Source organism: Odocoileus virginianus, chromosome 9 (assembly GCF_023699985.2).
Source record: "Odocoileus virginianus isolate 20LAN1187 ecotype Illinois chromosome 9, Ovbor_1.2, whole genome shotgun sequence".
In the NCBI taxonomy this organism is placed as follows: Eukaryota; Metazoa; Chordata; class Mammalia; order Artiodactyla; family Cervidae; genus Odocoileus; species Odocoileus virginianus.
This window is the reverse complement of record NC_069682.1, coordinates 40,063,331-40,084,850: the sequence shown is the minus strand read 5'-3', so window position 1 is coordinate 40,084,850 and position 21,520 is coordinate 40,063,331. Positions and strand designations below refer to the sequence as shown.

At 40.6% G+C, this 21,520-nt stretch overlaps 1 pseudogene; it reads right to left on the bottom strand.

The window, feature by feature from the left end:
* Nucleotides 1-5,967: 5,967 nt before the first annotated feature.
* Nucleotides 5,968-21,138, bottom strand: LOC110127483 (prostaglandin F synthase 1-like; annotated as a pseudogene).
* Between the last annotated feature and the right edge of the window lie 382 nt (nucleotides 21,139-21,520).

Below are 21,520 nucleotides of genomic sequence, written 5' to 3'. Positions count from 1 at the left end.
GTTGTCAGTCCCTCAATGGTGTCCAACTTTACCACAGCATGGACTGCAGCACTCCTGACACTTCACCCTTCACTGTCTCCCAGAGTTTGCTCAACCTCATGTCCATCGAGTTGGTGATGCCATCTAACCATCTCATCCTCTGTCACCGTCTTCTCTTCCTTTTCTTAATCTTTCCCAGCATCAGGGTCTATTCCAATGAGCTGCCTCTTCTGGCCAGATGACCAAAGTATTGGAGCTTCAGCTTCAGCATTAGTCCTTCCAATGAATATTCAGTGTCTATTTCCTTTAGGATTGACTGGTTTGATCCCCTTGCAGTCCAAGGGACTCTCAAGAGCCTTCTCTGGCACCACAGTTTGAAAACATCAATTCTTCAGCACTCAGCCTTCTTTATGGTCCAACTCTCACATCTGTACATTACCACTGGAAAAACCAGAGCTTTGACTATATAGAACTTTGTCAGAAAAATGACATCTCTCCTTTTTAATATGCTGCCTAGGTTTGTCATTATTTTTCTTCCAGGGGGCTTTTAATTTTATGGCTAAGGTCAGCGTCCACAGTTATTTTGGAGCCCAAGAAAATAAAATCTGTCACTGCTTCCACTGTTTCCCCATCTATTTGCCATGAAGTAATGGGACCAGATGCCATGATCTTAGTTTTTTGAATGTTGAGCTTCAAGTTGGCTTTTTCACTCTCCCCTTTCACCCTCATCAAAAGACTCTTTAGTTCCTCTTCCCTTTCTGCCATAAGGGTGGCATCATCTGCATACATGAGGTTATTAATATTTCTCCTCAAATCTTGTTTCCAGCTTGTGATTCATCCAGCTTGGCATTTTGCATGATATACTCTGCATGTAATATAGATAAGCATGGTGACAATATACAGCCTTAATGTGCCTCTTTCCCAGTTTTGAACCACTCTGTCATTCCATATCCAATTCTAACTGTTGCTTCTTGGCCTGCTCACAGGTTTCTCATGAGGAAGATAAGGTGGTCTGGTATTGCCAACTCTTTAAGATGTATCCACAATTTTTGGTGATCCAAAATGCCAAAGGCGTGAGCCTAGTCAATAAAGCAGAAGTAGATGTTTTTCAGGAATTCTTTTGCATTTTCTGTGATCCAATGGATGTTGACAATTTGATCTCTGCTTCCTCTGCCTTTTCCAAATCCATCTTGTATATCTGCTATTGAAGCTTAACTCGAAGGATTTTGAGCTTTACCTTGCTAGCATGTGAGACGAGCACAATTATGTGGTAGTTTGAACATTATTTGACACTGCCCTTCTTCAAGATTGGAAAGAAAACTGACCTTTTCCACTGCTGAGTTTTCAAAATTAGCTGCCATATTGAGTGAAACACTATAACAACATCATCGTTTAGCATTTGAAATAACTTAGCTGGAAATCCTTCACCTCCAATAGCTTTGATCATAGTAATGCTTCCTAAGGCCCGCTTGACTTCACACTCCAGGATGTCTGGCTCTAGGTGAGTGAACATACTGACCTGGTTATCCAGGTCATTAAAATCTTTTTTGTATAGTTCTTCTGTGTATTCTTGCCACTTTTTCTTAATCTCTGCTTATGTTAGCTCCTTACAGTTTCTGTCTTTTCTGCAGTCATCTTCACATGAAATGTCCCCTTGGTATTTCTAATTTTCTTGAAGAAATCTCTAGTCTTTCTCATTCTATTGTTTTAATCTATCTCTTTGAATTGTTCACTTATGAAGGTATTCTTATCTCTCTTTGGTGGTCTTCAGAACTCTGCATTCAGTTGCCTGTATATTTCCCTTTCTCCTTTGCCTTTCACTTCTCTTCTTTTCTCAGGTATTTGTAAGGCCTCCTCAGACAACCATTTTGTCTTCTTGCATTTCTTTTTCTTGGGGATGGTTTCAGTCACTGCCTACTGTACAATATTATGAACCTCCATCCACAGTTCTTCAGGCACTCTGAGTCAGATCTAATCTCTTGAATCTATTTGTCACTTTCATTGTATAACCATAAGGGATTTGATTTAGGTCATGTCTGAATGGCCTAGTAATTTTCCCTACTACAGGGAGGAACCACAGTCCCACCCATTAGCAGAAAATTGGATAAAAGATTTACTGAACATGGCCCTGCCCACCAGAGCAAGACTCAGTTTTCCCCACAGCCAGTCCCTCCCATCAGGTAGCTTGCACAAGCCTCTTATCCTCATCCATCACAAGGCAGACAGAAGGAGCAAGAATTTCAATCCCATGGCCTCCAAAATGAAAACCACAATCACAGAAAAGTAACCAAAATGGTCACATGGATCACATCCTTGTGTAACTCATGAAACTATGAGTCATGCCATACATGGCCCCCAAGATGGATTAGTCATGGTGGAGAGTTCCAACAACACTTGGCTCACTAGAGAAGGGAATAGCAAACCACTTAGAATTCTTGCTTTGAGAACCCCATGAACAGTATGAAAAAGCAAAAAAGATACGACCCTAAGAGATGACTCCAACAAGACTGTAGGTGTCCAGTACGCTACTAGGGAAGAGTGGAGAAATACAACCTGAAAGAATGATGAGACTGAGCCAAAGCAGAAATGACACCTAGTTCTGGATGTGTCTGGTGGTGAAAGTAAATCTGATGCTTTAAAGAACAGTATTGCATAGGAACCTGGAACATTAGGTCCATGAATCTAGGTAAATTGGATTTGGTCAAACAGAAGATAGCAAGAGTGAATACGGATTTTTTAGGAATCAGTGAACTAAAATAGATGGGAATGGGTGAATTTAATTCAGATGATGATTATATCAACTACTGTGGGGAAGTATCCCATAGACGAAATGAAGTAACCCTCATAGTCAACAAAAGAGACCAAAATGCAGTACTTAGGTGCAATCTCAAAATGACAGAAGGTAATAGATCCATTTCCAAGGTAAACCATTCAATATCACAATAATCTAAGTCTATACCCCAACCACAAATGCAGGATAAGCTGAATTTGAATGGTTCTATGAGGACCCCCAAGACCTTCTAGATCTAACACCAAAAAAAAAAGATGTCCTTTTCATCATAGGGGAGTGGAATGCACAAGTAGGAAGTCAAGAGATACCTGGAGTAACAAGCAAGTTTGGCCTTGGAGTACAAATGAAACAAGGCAAAGGATAACAGAGTATTACCAAGAGAACACTCTGGTCTTAGCAAACACACTCTTTCAACAACCCAAGACCTGTTTTCTAGGAGTTGGATAAAGCAACAAAATGGATTTCCCCTACAAACTCCAGAAAAGACCACAAGCCTGTTGGCACTTTTATTTTAGGCCTCAGAACTGTATTTTGAATTTCTGACCTCCAGATACATAAACAAATACCTTGGTGTTGTTTCAAAGTACAAAGTTTTTGGTCATTTGTTATAGCAGCAGCGTTAACTAAGACATTTATGGTTCATGTCAGCCCCACCTCCATCTGCTTCATCGTGAGTTTTACTCTCTGCTGGAATGTTCCTCTGACCTCAGAGGCAGGTGATCATCTCCCCAAACACAAGAACTTCATCTCTTGATTCCACTTTCTTCCTTAGTGACTGACCAATTCTGTGGTCCTCATTACAGCAAAGTCTTTGAAAACTGTGTATACTCTGTTCTACATTGGTCTCTTCACATCATTTCTTGAACCAACTTTACTTAAGGTTTGCCTTCACTACTCTATCAAAGCTGCACTTGATCCTGCCAAGGTTAACTGCTGAATCCAGTGATCCATTTTCAATCTTCTCTTACTTGACCCATTGAAAGCACTGGACTCTTTTTCCTGCAAACATTTACTTCACATGCCTTCTAAGAACAGTCCCTCCTACCTCACTCACTGATCCTTTTCAGCCTCTTTTGCTGGTTCCTTCAGTTTTGGGGGTTTTTTGTTTGTTTGTTTGTTTTGTTGTTGTTGTTGTTGTTAAGCATTTTCTTGATGCTTATTTTCATTTATGAAAATGAATGAAAATGAATTTATGAAAATGAATGACTTCCCTGTCCACAACCACTCACTGTATAATGTAATATCTCTGACTGGTTAGTTTCATGGCTTTAAGAGGCTATATTTGACAAATTTCAGATATGAATATTTTGTCTAAACCTTTTCTCTAATTTACTTGCATGTCCAACTCTATGCACACATCTTCACTTGGATATGTAAAGGCATTTGAAAGATATGTATCTATAACTGAACTCATGATCTTCCCACAAAAATTAGATTCCCCGAATTGTCTCCATCTGAGAAAATGGTATCTACATTTCCTGTCACTTAAACACAAACACCTGGAGTCAACTTTGATTCCCCTTTACCTTTCACCATAGGTTCAACATGTTAGCAGTCTAATTAATGCTGTACTTAAAATAAGCTCCTATTCCAATACTTCTGGCCATCTTTACTGATCCTTCTGTGGTTCCAGCCAACATCACCTCTCATCTAAATTCCTGTAGAGTCCTAAAAAAGGGCTCTTTTTACTCTTTTTCTTCTAAACATAACAACCAGAGTGATTTTTTTGAAAATAAGTCAGCTCATGTAACTACTGTGCCCAAAACCAAAATATCATTCTCCACTTCTCTCAGAGTAAAGACCTCTCAAAAACCTACATGACACGGACCCCATTGCCCCACTGACTCTTCAGCTTGTTGTCAACTCCTGTCTTCTTCCCTTACTAAACTCCACCCACATCAGCCAATTGCTTGCCCTCAAATGTTACATGAACACTCTTCCTTCCTGGACTTAAAGTTTTCTGTTCCAGAGAAATGCAAGGAGCCACTGTCTCTATGTTTCAAGGCTGTTTCTTGTACAAATGAAAAGTTGTGTGGGATGAAGGGTAGTTGGTGTGTCTGCCTAACAGATGGACAGAAATGTGAGAGATTGTGCAGGATTTTCTCAACAGGCACTTACCCATTTCTAACATCTCCTGATGACATTCACTGTACCATCCTCCACTAGACTATAAACTCAAGGATTTCTCATTTAGTTAATATTTATTGATAAAATGATGTCTTACTAAAGAATGTTCAATAATGTTTTGCTGAATGAATGAGTGAATGACAACCATTGAAGGAATGGCAAAATATATATGTACTTATCAAAATGCTAAGCATGGGCAGACAAGTAAAAAATTAAATAAACGAATCAGATGTGCTGCTTTACAGTAAGCAAAATATAATACTGTATTTTTAAAATCATATTTGAGTTTCAGTTCAGTTCAGTTCAGTTGCTCAATCGTGTCCTACTCATTGCGACCCCATGAACTGCAGCACGCCAGTCTTCCCCATCCATCACCAATTCCCAGAGTTTACCGAAGCTCGTGTCCAAGCTCGTGATGTCATCTAACCATCTCATCCTCTGTCATCCCCTTCTCCTCCTGCCCTCAATCTTGCCCAACATCAGGGTCTTTGCAAATGAGTCAGCACTTTGCATCAGGTGGTTAAAATATTGGAGCTTCAGCCTCAACATCAGTCCTTCCAATGAACACCCAGGACTGATTTCCTTTAGGATGGACTGGTTGGATCTCCTTGCAGTCCAAGGGACTCTCAAGAGTCTTCTCCAACACCTCAGTTCAAAAACATCAATTCTTCTGCATTCAGCTTTCTTTATAGTCCAACTCTCACATCCATACATGACTACTGGAAAAACTATACTCTTGAGTAGACAGACCTTTGTTGACCAAGTAATGTCTCTGCTTTTTAATATTCTGACTAGGTTGGTCATTACTTTCCTTCCAAGAAGTAAGCATCTTTTAATTTTAGCTTACCAAGATGTTTATGCTTAATTGAAAAGTATACAACCTGTAGATTGAAGATTATTTGTCTTTGTAAATAATCATGCACACAAATTTGTATAGGATTCTATAAAGAAAATGTACCAAAGTGTTATGTAATGGTGAATTACAGCTTATCTTTATTTTCTATCATTTCTCTTTTACTTTCCAAATTTCCTGTATTTTTTTTAATTATCAGAAAAAAAAGTGCTCTTACTTTGAAGTTTTAATTGTTTCATAAACTGTTTATTTTTTCACAAGGAAAGGCACTTTCAAAAGTTCAGACACTTAATTCAAGCACCTTCACCACTTACAAAAATCCTCTTCACAGCCCCAGAAGCAAAAATTCTTGAAGAACCACAGTGAGATCCAAGAATCAATATTCTTCAAGAAATGGATATTCAGGGTGACTGACACCACTGAAAGAGAGGAGGATTCATTTATTAATTCTGTCATGTTGTCAAAGAGAGCATTACTCTGTGAGTGCAGTCAGATGGGCTAAAATTCAATATCTACAAACACATCCCTCCTTCTCCCCCAACAAACACACATCAGGTGTCTGCTCCATGTGCACATGTCACCTGCATGTCCAGTCCCAACAGTTACGTGTAATTGTCACTCCACAGTGACAGGTAGTTTGACTCAGGTTACAATTTTAAGAAGGCACAAGACCTGGGGCTAACTCTGGAGATCATTGCAGCCTCTTCATGGAACTTCTGTCCCTAGATGATGAGAAGGATGATAGCGAAGAAATTAGCCGCTGTTTTTAGCACATCCATGGATAAGCAGATGCTGAGCACTCCGAAAATTACAGACTGTTTCCATTAAGGAAATTCTAATCTATTGAAGAGATACCACAGTCACCTGAATAATCATACAGCACTAAGTGGAATTGATATTTTCTTAATTTATGATGAATTAAAACATTGGTTACTCAGTAATTAGTATAACTATTGTTTTCTTTTTTTCCATGTTTCTACTTTTCTTTCTAAACTTGTCCTTTTCAATTCAATTCATTAAAGAGTGCATTCTGAGCAATTCCAAGTGCCAGGAGCTGTGCTGTGACCTGAGCCCACAAAGAAGAATAAGTCTAGGCATTCACAGCCTAATGAAGGAGAAGATATAATTATACGTAAAGTCTTTAAGGACAGAAAAGTAAGTTTCCACCTTCTTTTTAATTTATCATGTATTTTATCAGAGTTGTGATATAGTTTTACAAACAATAGGGAAAGTTTTGAGATCTTTCCCTTCAAACAAAATCTTCACTGTACCAATAATTTGCATTCCCTCCTCTCTAAACCCCTTCCAAATTTCCCTTCTGTCTCTTCAATCCTGACATTCTCCTGCAGTAATGAGGCAGCTAGAATTCTATGTTAGTGACTAAGTCAAAGTCAAGCAGATGGGGGCTCCCCAGGGGATGGACTTCTGCTGGACAAAGGCTAAACTGCAGTGAGTCTTGACTCAAGAAACCAGAGAGATCCAGATGATCTCACCTGGCTGTGTCCTGCTAAGGACACAGTAGTCACTCACTGGAGGGTCAGTTAAGTTCGTGATCTACTGGTGATTCAGCTTTGTGAGATAACAAGGATGAGGACATGGGAATTGTAATAGGGAAAAAAGATCAATGAAGAGATTAATTTGAAAGAAATGGATTGTGTCTTGGAGAAGAAATGCCCATAAGGGAGAAAATCCACCAGACCCTTAGGAGATGGGTTGGAAACAGGACCATGCGATTTCTCAAAACTGTTGCAGGTTGGCCTTTGTGGGACCTTCCTCCATAAGAAAGTATCAACAAGATGTTTTATCATTGTGTTAGGAATAACATGAACGAGGGCTTCCCAGGTGGTCAGTGTACAGGATCCACCTGCCAAGTAGGAGACATGGGTTCAGTGATTGGCAAGATAACTTGGAGAAGAAAATGGCAACTCACTCCAGTATTCCTGCCTGGGAAATCCCACGGACCCTGGAGCCTAGCAGGCTACAGTCCGTGGGTCCCAAGAGTTGGACACAACTAAGCAACTAAACAAGAACAACAAAACATGAATGTAATCCAGAAAGGATTCATTATTTTACAGTTTTTATTAATATAACCATTTTATCCTGATGTAAGAAGAATTAAACATGTTCACAGGTCCCTGTAAGAATACTGGGCTGCTGGCACTGTGCCCTGTGTTTACTGGGTTCCTTGGCCCTGAGAGGAGGTGCACCAGGCACAGGGATTAGGGCACAAAGTAGTGAAATCACCACGATGTCAACTCTGAGGATTTTACTGAAGGGCTGTCCTAGGTCCCAATCATTTCTGTTGGTCAGAGACAGAGATCAGGAGGAAACCTCTGGTTTGAGGTCTGCAGACTCTGGTTGGCTCCTATGCTAGAATCAGGACTGTATTCCTAGACTCAAGCTTTTAAAAAGGTTAGTTGCCCTGTTGCTCTGCCTGCTACAGAAAAAAAAAAAACATGTGTGTGAAACATCTACAAGTCACTTATGGTAGAAATTCATAATATCTTATAATTCTATTGATGCCATCAATTGCTTTCATGTCTTCTGGAGTCAGTTCAAAGTCAAACACCTGGAAGGAAAGAAGAATCACATTTACCTCTCCCCGAAGAAGACAGCCTCCCCCTGGGGACTGGAGGACTTTCCAGCTGGATGGGGACAAGAAGAGGGGAGAGGGAAGCCGTGTCTGTCCTCAGCTTCCAGGTGAACAAGCCTGGCACCCTCTGCTGAGTTCTCACCTCTCCTTCCCACACCTCCTTCTCTGTCTGCCTCACAAACATTACAGTGCATCAGTCCCTTATCTTTCTAAGTGAATCACTTCAGACAGAAAAGAAATGTACTCATTTGTCTTTGGACATTCTTGCCTCAATACCTGCACCTGAACAAACATTAGACTGCTTCACGCTCCCCAACACACCCTAAGTGTGACAGCATTGCACTGAAGCCATGTGGGGAGGAGTCTTCCTTGCAAAAGCCTATCCAAGAATTTGATATCAAACTTACTCTTTATCTATGAATAAATCTAAAAGAAAATTTATGTAAATGCCTTTGTAGATAAATTTATGAAAAGTGTAAACATTAAAGAGTACCTAAAATATTAATAATTCACATCACAATCATGAAATGGGTAGTTGAGTTTCTCAGTAAAGAAATTTGTTTTCTCCGAAGTGATCCAGTATTTCAGTGCAACATCAATCAAAGACTGGCATACATATTTTCTTGTAGAAGTCAGTAAAGTGATACCAAATTTTAAATAAAAGAAGAACTAATAAAAAGCAGCCAAGACATTCTTAAAGAAGAATTTACCATCTGAAAATCAGACTTATTTTATAATTTAATAACACAGTACAGAAAACCAAATAGTTAAATAGTAGAAAGAGGCCAAAAAATGTACTTACAGGTTCTCTATATATGACAGAGTTGACAATGAAAATCTGTGGAAAATACGGACATTTTTTTTTATTCAGTTGCTAAGTCATATCCAATTCTTTATGACACAGTGGACTGTGGCAAGGCAGGCTTCCCTGTTCATCACCAACTCACAGAGTTTGCTCAAACTCCTGTTCATCGAATTGGTGATGCCATCCAACCATCCTCATCCTCTATCTCCCCCTTCTCCTCCTGCCCTCAATCTTTCCCAGCATCAGGGTCTTTTCAAATAAGTCAGCTCTTCGCATCAGGTGGCCAAAGTATTAGAGCTTCAGCTTCAACATCAGTCCTTCCAATGAATATTCAAGGTTGATTTCCTTTAGGAGAGATTGATTTGATATCTTTGCTGTCTTAGATTTCCATTTAAATAAACAAACATATATGTAACCATTTTTTTATTATATTGGAAAACCAGTTCTAGGTATATTGCAGGGCCAAATTTGAATGGAAACACAGAAACAATTTTTTAGGGGACCATACAGTTGACCCTGATTTAGATGAACGCGTAACTGCATTCAGCAGTGAAATTGTCAGAATTGATGAGTCAGTTCTGAGTATAGAAATGAGGAATACTTTTTTTTCATTCACTGACTATGGATCATAGTACTATGCTGATGTGATAACCAGGTTAGTTAACCACAGTCTAGCCAAATATATATGTAAAACTACATGGAGAATCGTGCAGACTCCTCTGACAAGAGTCATGCTGCTGCTACTGCTGCTGCTAAGACGCTTCAGTCGTGTCCAACTCTGTGAGGCCCCACAGATGGCAGCCCACCAGGCTCCCCCGTCCCTGGGATTCTCCAGGCAAGAACACTGGAGTGGGTTGCCATTTCCTTCTCCAATGCATGAAAGTGAATAGTGAAAGTGAAGTCGCACAGTCGTGTCTGACTCTTAGTGACCCCATGGACTGCAGCCCACCAGGCTCCTCCACCCATGGGATTTTCCATGCAAGAGTACTGGAGTGGGGTGCCATTGTTTTCTCCGGACAAGTGTCATATCCACCTGCTAAAGCATAACTGCTGAGCTGCTCTGCACTGAGCTGCAAATGCATGAGTGAGACAAGCTAAGAGGACAGCAACTGAGCTGAGTTCAGGCTGATTGTCAAAACACAGAATCAAGAGACACAGAAATGATCTCTGCATTAAATCCTGAAAGTGGGGAGACTTTCCTGTATAGCCGTGACTAAGGGTACAGTAACAGTCTCCTACAAATAAATCAAAAGTGAAACAACCTAGCTAAAGTGGACAAAGACTTGAAGAGGAGCTTTGCAAAGAGAGAAACTCAAGAAGATTAAATGTATAAAGATGAAACCCTATAATATTCAGGGGAATGCAAAATAAAACCACGATGGCTTGGGGGTTAAAGATTGCTGCCATAATTTTTGTGTGCCCAAATTTACATGTTGATGGTGTTAGAAATTGAGTCTTTGAAAGGTCATGATAGTGGAGCTCTCACAAATGAGATTTTAAAATAGTATATTCATATAAGAGACTTGGGAGAGTTCTGTTGCCCCCTCCATGATATTAAGATGCAAAGAGAAGCCTGTGACCTGGATGAGGGCCCTCACCTGACCACACAGGAATCCTGACTCAGATCTCCAGCTTCAAAACTGTGAGAAATAAATTTCAATTTTTCTCAGGCACTCAATCTGATTTTGTTCGAGCAGTTCAAATGGTCTTAAAAAATCACAATGCAATTTCATCAACTGAGAACAAAGAAAATAAGATGTCATTTGCATGAGATAACAGAATAAATGGCTGACATAACTCTGAAACTAAAATCTCTGTTTTCTGTCCAACCTGAACCCTCTCCAGCCATGCCGCCTCTCCTGTTGCCACATCAGGAGGAGAAAATCACCAGGAACACACACAACACATTCATGCACAGAGAAGAACAGGTAACTTGTCTTGATTCAAGGAAAAATCTTGAGAGACAGACAAAGAATGACTCTCGTGACAGATATTCCTTAGGAGCCCTCTGCCCACAGCCCCACCCATTACCTGTATGTTCTCTTTGATACGTTTCTTGTTGTAACTCTTGGCCAGAACCACAACCCCACGTTGTATCTGGTAACGAAGGGCAACCAGAGCTGGGGTTTGCTTGTGCTTATTGGCAATGGCACAAAGAACCGGGTCCTCCAAAAGAACGGGCAGGTCCAGGTTCACCCTGGAAGGAAATTCAGAAATGCTGAGGAGCTGAGACTAAGTACTCAGTTTGTGAGTAGTTTCACCAAACAGACCAAGTATGTCCACTCTATACCAGTACTTCTCAAAGTGTGGTTCGTGTACCAAGATCATCAGCATTACCAGGGCTCTTATTAGAAATACAAATTCCCAGCTTAAATGCAGACATACTGAATCAGAACCTCAACTGTGGCACCTCCCAATCTGTTTTTACAAAGTTCTTACAGTCATTTGGATGCATGTTTGAGTGAGACCAGAACTGCCAAACTCGTGGATTTTTTTTTTCTTTTTTAATTCTCATTTGCTGTTTTTCTCTATTCGTGGCTCTAAAGTTAGTACAATGGCATGAAAAGAAATAGTGATCGAAAAAGACTGGGAAATGTTTTTATTTAATTGTCACTTTTCACAGATATTGATACAAGTTGAATAGTCCAAAATATAGAACTATTCATTTCATCATTCTTTATATTATGCAGTTTTCTATAGATGTTACAAAAATGGTTCATATTGAAATTTTTTTCATGATAGTTACATATTATTATCCCAATTTTAAATAAAAGATATGTGAGGTTTAGACATCTATTTTTAGAAACATATTCATTGTTTAATAAGTAAGTAAATCATGATATAAGCTTGTGTCTCTGGTCTCAACTGGGGGATTATGTCTGGATTTTACTGCAGATATTTGTTGTTGATGGGTCTACAATCTAATACAATGTAGAAAAATTGGCTGGGTGATGGGAAGATAATAGAGAAGGATTCATTCCATCCCTCCCTGCCATCCCCTGTGCCTATCAGTTATCTGAGTGATATATGATTTAAATTATTTTATCAAAAATTGAATTTTAAATAAACTCCTTGTTGTCTTCATTAGGGTTCAATACCATTCTTTTAGTCGCTGGGATCCCAGAGTAGCATAGGCAACAAGAACAATATCATGTGACTTGCAGAAATCAAACAGTTTCCTTTGGTTGAGATAGGGTGACATTCCACCTGTAGAATGTCAACAGAGAAGAGTGTCAGATTGTATGGAAAGGTATCATTGATGTGACAGAAAAAGATGTAAGCTGTAAATATCAACACCAAGAGAGAAATAGGGAAAATTGTGTTTATGCAGTTAATTTTATGATAGACATGGATGGGAAAACCAGTCTAAGAATGAATAATCAAAAGGTGGGCTCTACATTTGAGTAAATGTTTCTGAGTAAATATTTCATGTAATGTTAGCATCACCATGAGCCTTTAAATTAACCCTCTAACCTGGATGATTTCCATCATCTCCAGCACATTTTTCTTTTCTGTGCTCCCAGTTGAGACTCATAAATGCTGAGACACCAAGATTTTGGATTCAGCCAGCAGAACCCCACACTAACGCATCTCAGCTGATTTGTCTCTTTATTACTTCCCATTCCAGGTTTTTTAAAAATTAATTTATTTTTTGCTGAAGAATGATTGCTTTACAGAATTTTGCTGGTTTCTGTCAAACCTCAACATGAATCCATTCCAGGTTTTCATGGTCTTCCTTCATGCTTGCAGTTCACTCCAAGGCACTTTCACCCTCCATCTGGTCATCCTTCCATCTCAGGGAGATGCCTCTTTCCTCTAGTTCTGGATTCTACTCACAATTTACCAGGAAGCCCTCCACACCTATCCACCCAGGCTTTATCAGAGATATCGCTATGGATTTCATTCACAAAGTCCAGACAGAGACTCTGCTCTCTAGAATCCTTTGACACACAAAGATCGGATAAACACGAGGAGAGGAAAGACAGACATCAGGCTCCAGGGCAAGAAGGAGGTTCTGAAGAGCAGGAGGGAGAGGAGCCGAGCTGCTCACCTGATTGCAGACGGGTTTGTACTTGAGCCCCGGCTTGTTCAGGATCTTCTCCAGCTGTTTGTGGTTGAAGCTGGACACCCCAATGGACTTGGTCAGCCCTGCATCCTTACACTTCTCCAGGGCCTGGGAGGGAGGGGTGGTGAACAGTCACTCGGAATGGGCAATAGAACAAGAATAAAAGCTGAAAAAGAATCTGTAAAAAGTGTCATCCAGCAAGAATTAGCATTGATTATCAAGAAGGAAAGAGGGGAAGAATGGCATGACACAAAAAGAATTGCCATCTCTTCCTTGGAAAAGCCTGGAGAACATATATCACATGGAAGGAAATAAATATCTGTCTCACTGTCCCAGATTCTCCTCCTCTGTTTCTCTCTGTGAACATTTCAACAATGGTTTCCTCCCCACAACCCCAGCATCATATCCCTTAGAGTTCATGAACTGCTGAGTCTGATGGCCCACAGCCCATTCTCACAGGCAGAAGAATTGATAGAGGTTTCCACTCTCCTGGCTCCTCCTTTAATTCTCTACTCTTGGAACTCACCTCCCATGTGTGACAGAGATCCACTGAGTCAGCTATCAGTTTTCCATTTTCATCTTTTGGAAATAATTCCTCCCCTGGCTAGAATAGAAGCAGTCATTTTAGAGATGTCACAAAATAATTTCTCCACATTTAGCAAGGCCTTCAGGCACCTGGGAGTAAACCTACATGAGGTAGGTTTACAACTTTCTAGATACTAGATAATATTTGCAAAATGATTTGTGTATACAAGCAATGTCTTTAGGAGGGAGACTTATTCTAATATCTTACACTTAATATATGTTGTAATAAGTACAATTTTTCTAGGTCTTAAAAGGGACTTCCTGTGATTTCTGTGAATTTTGTCTGTTCTTGTACTTGCCTGTTTCCAAATGCCTCTATGAGCTGGGAATGGCAGTAAGTTACATGGCTTTATTTCCAGAATAAAATTTGCTATCTTGACCTGGTCTTGATAATCAGACTCTCTTTTCCCTCTGAGCATCAGGTGCCCTAGGACAGGCACATGAACCAGCAAGGCTTTCATTAGGTTGATATGGAATGTGGAAGACCCAGACAATATATTCATGACCATGAGCCTTGAACTGCCCCAAGGTCAAATTTCCCACCAATGGAAAATGTTCAATAAAAATAAAGTAAACCATGAGTAGTGCCCTTATAAGGGATAGGAAAAGGAGACACATCTTTAGAGTACTGCAACCACCATTATTGCCTGTGGCTGGAACTTGCCATCTATATAGACTACTAAGCTATTTTGCATTGGGTGGTTTGAGTTGATTTCTGTGACTTGAAATCAGTGTTCTAAGTAAACCTTTCTTAATGGATAAGTGCAGTCTGCAAGCCACATCTGAAGACTAGGGAGAGTGGAAGAAAGTTTTCCCAAGTCCCTGTATAGGTACGAGGCTTAGACACACCCAGAAGTAGCACCACCAAATATGCTCAACTTGAAAGGGTGAAAGACAAGATAAACACATCATGTTCAATGTAAGGCAGTGTCATGCTCACCACGGCTGCACCAAACTCTTGGTTCATGAAATCCCCAGACACTCAGGAGTCATAACAAGGACTGTGTGCAGAACTCACCTAGTTCTATTTTCTCAAGTTTTTCTGGCAGAGACTCTCAGAATATTAACTCCTTTCTCTGGAAGGCATGTAAGGGATTCAAAGAAACTCAGTAAAAAGATTATCACAAATGATTATTTGGAGGATTCTACTCTATCTAGTGTAATCATCCCTTCAACCAACTAAGAAAAATCTTAATTTAACCATCATTGCAAGTTGATGCACATTCTAACACAAGATGTAACACTGATGTGATCACACAAATTTCTAACCTTCAGAGCCAGTGGATAATGCATAATATAGAGATCAACATAGTCCAGTTGAAGACTTTTCAGTGACTTTTCCAAGGCTGGTTGGACCAACTCTGGTCGAAAGGATGTGCACCACAGCTGCAGAGGTTAAAGAATAAAAGTTGTATTAAGAATACTTTAGGTAACTTATTTTGGCCTTGCAAGGCTTGTCCGATATTACTTCCCCAACCAAGGATCAAGTCCGGGCACGTGGCATTAAAGCGCCAAGTCTTAGGCATTAAACCACCAGGGAACTCTAATACTTTAGGAATTTACCAATAAGCATAGTTCACCAAGAAACTCTTCACCAAAGGATCCTATTATATAATTGCCACCTGGGCACAATCACTTGCACACATGTGCACACACACAACACACACAGTACCTTTGAAGTGCAGAATATGCCCTCTCTCTTCACAGTGCCATTTGCAGTCTTGCTCTGAATGTCCTAGCCTATCTGCTCTTCATGTTGGTAAGCATGAGCACAGTCAATATGGCGGAACCCAACCTCTATAGCAAAAGGGGTAAATTCCAGAGCATCCCTGTTAGCAATCTACATAAGCAACAAAGGTAGAGGTTGAATATCCACATGATTAAGAGATTGCTAGACACAAGCTTTCATCTTCCCAATGTCAACTTTTCTTTGTGCCTTTGGTTAGTTCTGTACGTGTTGTGATGAATGCTTGACGATTTCCCTGAACGTTCCTGGTCAGTGATTATGTAGAAATCCAGGAACCATTCATCCTGAGGTGATCATGGTTGATTATGGGCATCAGAGACCACAAGACCTCCTTCAATTTCATTTATTTTGCTGGTATAACCCAAAGGACTCAGGATAATGTTGCAATCACAGATAGGATTTATACTGGGAGATCTTTGAAGATAATTCAACAAAGGTGTAAGGTGCCTGGTAAAAGCATCAGGAAACAAGGTAATTGCTTCTAAGACCTCTGTCTACCAGTGAGGCCACAAAGAATACACCACATAAAAACTGTATGCAATCAAGGTGTACAAAGTGATGTTCTCATATAAGTCGCTGTTTTTGTTCAGTCACTCAGTCCTGTTCAATCCTTTCTGACCCATGGACTGCAGCACTCCAGGTTTCCCTATATTTCATTGTCTCCTGCAGTTTGCTCAAACTCATGTCCATTGTATCAATGATGCCACCCAACTATCTCATCATCTGTCGCCTCCTTCTCCTTGTGCCTTCAGTCTTTTCCAGAATCGGGGTCTTTTGCAATGAGTTGGCTCTTCGTGTTGTGTGGCCAAAGTATTGGAGCTTCAGCATCAGTCCTTCCAAGGAATGCTCAGGATTGATTTCCTTTAGGACTGACTGGTTTGATCTCCTTGCTGTCCAAGGCATTCTCAAGAGTCTTCTCGAACACCATAGTTCAAAAGCATCAATTCTTTCCCACATAGCCTCTTATGGCCTAACTCTCACATCCATACATAATGACTGGAAAAACCATAGCTTTGACTATATGGACCTTTGTCCACAAGCCAATGTCTCCACTTTTAAGATGATGTCTAGGTTTCTCGTAGCTTTTCTCCTGAAGAGCAATCACCTTTTAATTTCCTGGCTACAGTCACTGTCCACAATGATTTGGAGTCCAAGAAAATAAAGTCTGTCACTGTTTCCATTTCTCCCCCATTTATTTGCCATGAAGTGATGGGACTAGTTGATATGATCTTAGTTTTATGAATGATTAATTTTAAGTCAGCTTTTCACTCCCTCTTTCACCTTCATCAAGAGGTTCTCTAGTTCCTCTTCCCTTCTGCCGTTAGGGTGGCGTCATCTCCACTCTGAGGTTATTGATCTTTCTCCCGGCTTGAGCTTGATTCAAGCTTGAGCTTCAACCAGTCCACCATTTCCCATGATTATTCTTACCAATGTAAGTATCCACTCTTAATGGATTACCAAAATCAACCTAGGTGACAGTTCCTTCACCTCACACACCTAACTTTTTTGGGTGTTTGTAAGAAGACATAAGATCTAGTCTACAAAACTAAAGATATATCCCATTATTTCTAACTATAGTCACAGCGCTTTACATCAGGTCTCCATGATTATTCATCTTATAACTGATGGTTTGTACCCTTGACCAACAACTTACCATTTTTCCCAGGCTTCACACCAGCTTCTGGGCACCACACCTCTATTCTCTGCTTCTATGAGCTCTACTTTTTTAGATTCTAGCTACAAGGAGATTATGCAGTATTTGTCTTTCTATTTCTGGCTTGTTTTACTTGCCTTAAAGTCTCACCATCCATCTGTGAGGTTGCAAATGGCAAGATTAGCTTCATTTTAATGCTGAATAATATTCCACTTCTTTTTATATGATTCAGAATCTTTCCCATTTCAAAGTGTTAAAGTGTTAGTTATTCAGTCATAGCCAACTCTTTGTGACCACAAGGACTGTAGCCCATCAGGCTCCTCTGTCCATGGATTTTCCACAAGAATACTGGAGTGGGTTGCCATTTCCTTCTTCAGGGGATCATCCCGACCCAGGGATCAAACTCAGATCCCCCACATTGCAGGCAGATTCTTTAAAATTTGAACTACCCAGGGAAGTCCAAGTAAACATTATAAAACCTAGCCAGTAAGGTAGTAACTTTTGCCTTCAAGTGAGAGTATATTTTCTCTGAGAATAAATTTCCAAGCAGAAACAAAAAATAAGGCAAAACAGGGCTGGAGTGTTTCTTGCCTGCCATCTAGCAGGCACTCCACAGTATAAAAGCAATTCATTCCCATTATTTTTCAGTAACCTCATCTACAGGACCTCCCACCTCAAATACTTCTCTGTGTCATGGCTTTTTGGAAGGAGGACAGAGTTCTGGAATTAAGTAAGTATGCAGATAAACCTCACCATTGCAATCACCTTCAAAGCAAAGCAGCTGACAGTATTCTTGACAGCTGAGTCTCACCTCTTCTGCCAAGCTGGGAAAGAGATGGAAACTGGAAGGAAACCCAGAGTAATCTGCAGGTGAGCACAGCTTCAGACCATGATGCAGAGTGAAGGCTGAATGCTTTCTCCTCTTTCATAGGAAATGGTTCTAGCCTGGTTGATGGAACCACGTGACCCTCCCAGAGTCACACAGGAGCTCAGGGCTTGACAACCCAAGTCCCTTCTGCTCATGTCACATCCACTGCTATTTATATCTCAACCCACAACCAGTACTGTTACCTCTGGAGGTGCATAGGTTCCAAATCCCAGGACAGGAATGAAGTGGCCATCATTAAGCTTCAGTTTCTGGCCTTTGGGATCCATTGTCTGTTCCTCCTCTGAGTAAGCCGACTGGGATTTTTTCTTCTCCCTTCAAGTGTTATAAATAACAAGAACAAAACGCCCCAGCTGCACTGTCCAGTGTTGGGAGAGACATTGTAGGAGAAGCATGATTAAATTAGTACCCATGGAGTCAGAGATGATTGAACACAGTTAACTTTTTTGATTCTTTTTATCAGCATAACCTCAAGTATTATATAATGATGAGATTGAGTGAGCAATTATTGACTATTAGTTAGACTAGAAACTTCCAACAACATCTTTTTTAATTTTCTATTATGAAGCCCAATTTCAATCAAACACCAATTGAAAAAACTACCTTACAGTACAAACATACACACATACACAAATCACACAATCTGAAAGTGTTTAATAGCATTTTTCAAAATGTTACCCCTTAATAAAGAATCAAAACTTCAAATGAAAATAAATTTCCACTTTTACATTTCCCACAGCAAAATTATTATGCTTTACAGACCTGACTGGTGAAATCCTGAACAGAAAACAGAAACAGAGACATTTTGGCAAAGTGCTTATTGGAAGTTAATTATTAATAGCCTTAGGATACCATGTACAGTGTGCAAAGAGACTTTGAGTGTTGATTCCTTGTAGCTAGTTATATAACTTTTATGGTATTCTCATAATGTCACTGATACATATTTTACATAATTTACTAACTGCTCCACATCACTCATAAATGAAAAACCTATAAACAAATTAAAATGCAACAAATTTGGAAAGAGTAACAGAAATTGTCATGCATTGATACAAAAGAACGTGTGAAGACAAAATTTAACATGTACAGTGATGTCAGCAAAATGGTGAGGTGGGAGGACTGAACTCTCCCATGGAAAGACAAGAACAGGAAGAGAAATTAGCTGAAAAACCCCATAGGAGTTCTGGAAAACAGTCAAACACGGATTGACAGCAACAAAGTGAACAGGCAATTAGGAAAAATCTAGAACAGAGTGGAAGGAAATTTCATCGTGTATTACTCACCTGTACCCTCCTCCTGCCTGGGGCAGTGCAGTCTTGATGAGCTCCCAGTTGCTTCTCTCAATCCAGAGTGATAACAGAAAACCTTATGTGTGTTGTTCCAACCTACTTGGGGGATACCTGGGGACTAGTGTCTGTTCCACTTAACTCTAAGCTTAAACTGAAGAGCACCTAGAATGCCTATTGCAGCTGCAGGGGAACTATATATATATATATATATATATATATATATATATATATAGAGAGAGAGAGAGAGAGAGAGAGAGAGAGAGCCAAGGACAAAGAGCAAGGGTGCAGACATAGACTAAACTATGTATTAAAAAGGCCTTGAATAGAATGGGGGTGTGGCTTTGAGGAGCATAGTGCATTCAAAAACAGTCATAAATTCACCTGAATCAGATAGCCAGTCTCAGCCAAGTAAGATGCTGACTCAAAAGTGAACTGAGCCACCCGTAGCTTTACTGTTGGGCTGATCCCAGGACTAGAAGCATGACAAGCTAACTAGTGAAAGTCATGACAAGGAACAAATTTACCAAGAGTGAGATTTTCCCTGTTATTTCAAGTACCGAACTGAATGCACACACACACACACAAACACACGGAAGAACACACATAAAGGAACACACACACAGAGGAACACACACAGGAACACATACAGGAACACACACACACAGGAACACACACACACACAGGGACACACATACAGGAACACACACACACAGGAACACACACACACAGGGACACACATACAGGAACACACACACACACACAGGGACACACATACAGGAACACACACACACACACAGGAACACCCACACATCTGGACGGGGCAGGGTGGCCATCACAGAGGGCCCCGAGGAGCAGGGTCTGGGGCTCTGGCGGTGTAAAGGGGCTACTCCTACACGCCTTCCTCCAGCTCTGCCACCCTCTGGGGCAAAGGTGCAGTGCAGGGGATGGGGCTGCATACTTACAAGAGGTGCACACTTACAACGAGTGGAACCAGTCTGGACCCAACCCTCAGAGTTCTGCTCCAGCATCTTGGGACTCGCCTGGCCCAGTAGGGTGGGGACAGCCACTGAGCACAGAAGCCTTTGCTCACACTGGGCTCTGGCTCTAGCCTGCCCTTCCCCCTCCCACTGAGGTGACAGTTGCCAACACAACCTGGGAAGGATTGACCTCTGACCTGCTCAGCTCCAGCTCTGCCACAAAGCCTTGTGCACACAGGCTCCACAGGGACAGGTCCACACAAGCACAGCCCTGCAAAACCAGGACAGGTAACTTTTTCACCTAACTTAATAGAAAAGGAGGAAGCTAAGCAAAATTAGAAGAGAGAGGAATTTGCCTCAAAGGTAACAATAAGGAAAAAAAAAAACTTGAAAAGATCAGATATTGAGATAGAGATTAATAATTTACCAAAATAATTTACCAGAATACAGACTGATAAGAAGAATGCTACATTAACTAGGGAATAGAACATACTAACATTCACAGTGTAGGGGTTCCAGAAGCAGAAGAGATGGAAAAGGGAGCCAAAAATATAGGTGTGATGAAATTATGGCTAAAAATTTCCTTTAACCTGGGACTTTCCTGGTGGTCCAGTGGTGAGGACTCTGTGCTTCCACTGCAGGGGCATGGTTCTGAACCTGTTCTGGGAAATGATCTTGAAAAGCTGATTAAAATCTTGAGAGGCAAGATATTCTTGGTTTACCTGGTAACCCTGATATAATGACAAAGTCCTTACATGTGTGACCTGGGAGTGTTGTATTCGAAGAGAAGGTGGGAAGATAGGAGCATTAGATAAAAGTTTCTAAGATACAATATTGTAAAGTAATTAGCCTCCAACTAATAAAAATAAATGGGAAAAAAAAGATACTATAGTCTGTCTCTGAAGATCTCGGTAGAGTCTACAAGATGAAGACGGAAGAGTTCTCTTGTTCAGTTTCTCAGCTGAGCCCAACTCTTTGCCACCCAATGGACTGCAGCACACCAGGTTTCTCTGTCCTTCACTATCTCCCAGAGTTTGCTCAACTCATGTCCATTGAGTCAGTGATGCCATCCAACCATCTCATCCTCTGTTCTCCCCTTCTCCTCTTGCCCTCAATCTTTCCCAGCATCAGGGTCTTTGCGAGTGAGTTGGTTTTTCACATCAGGTGG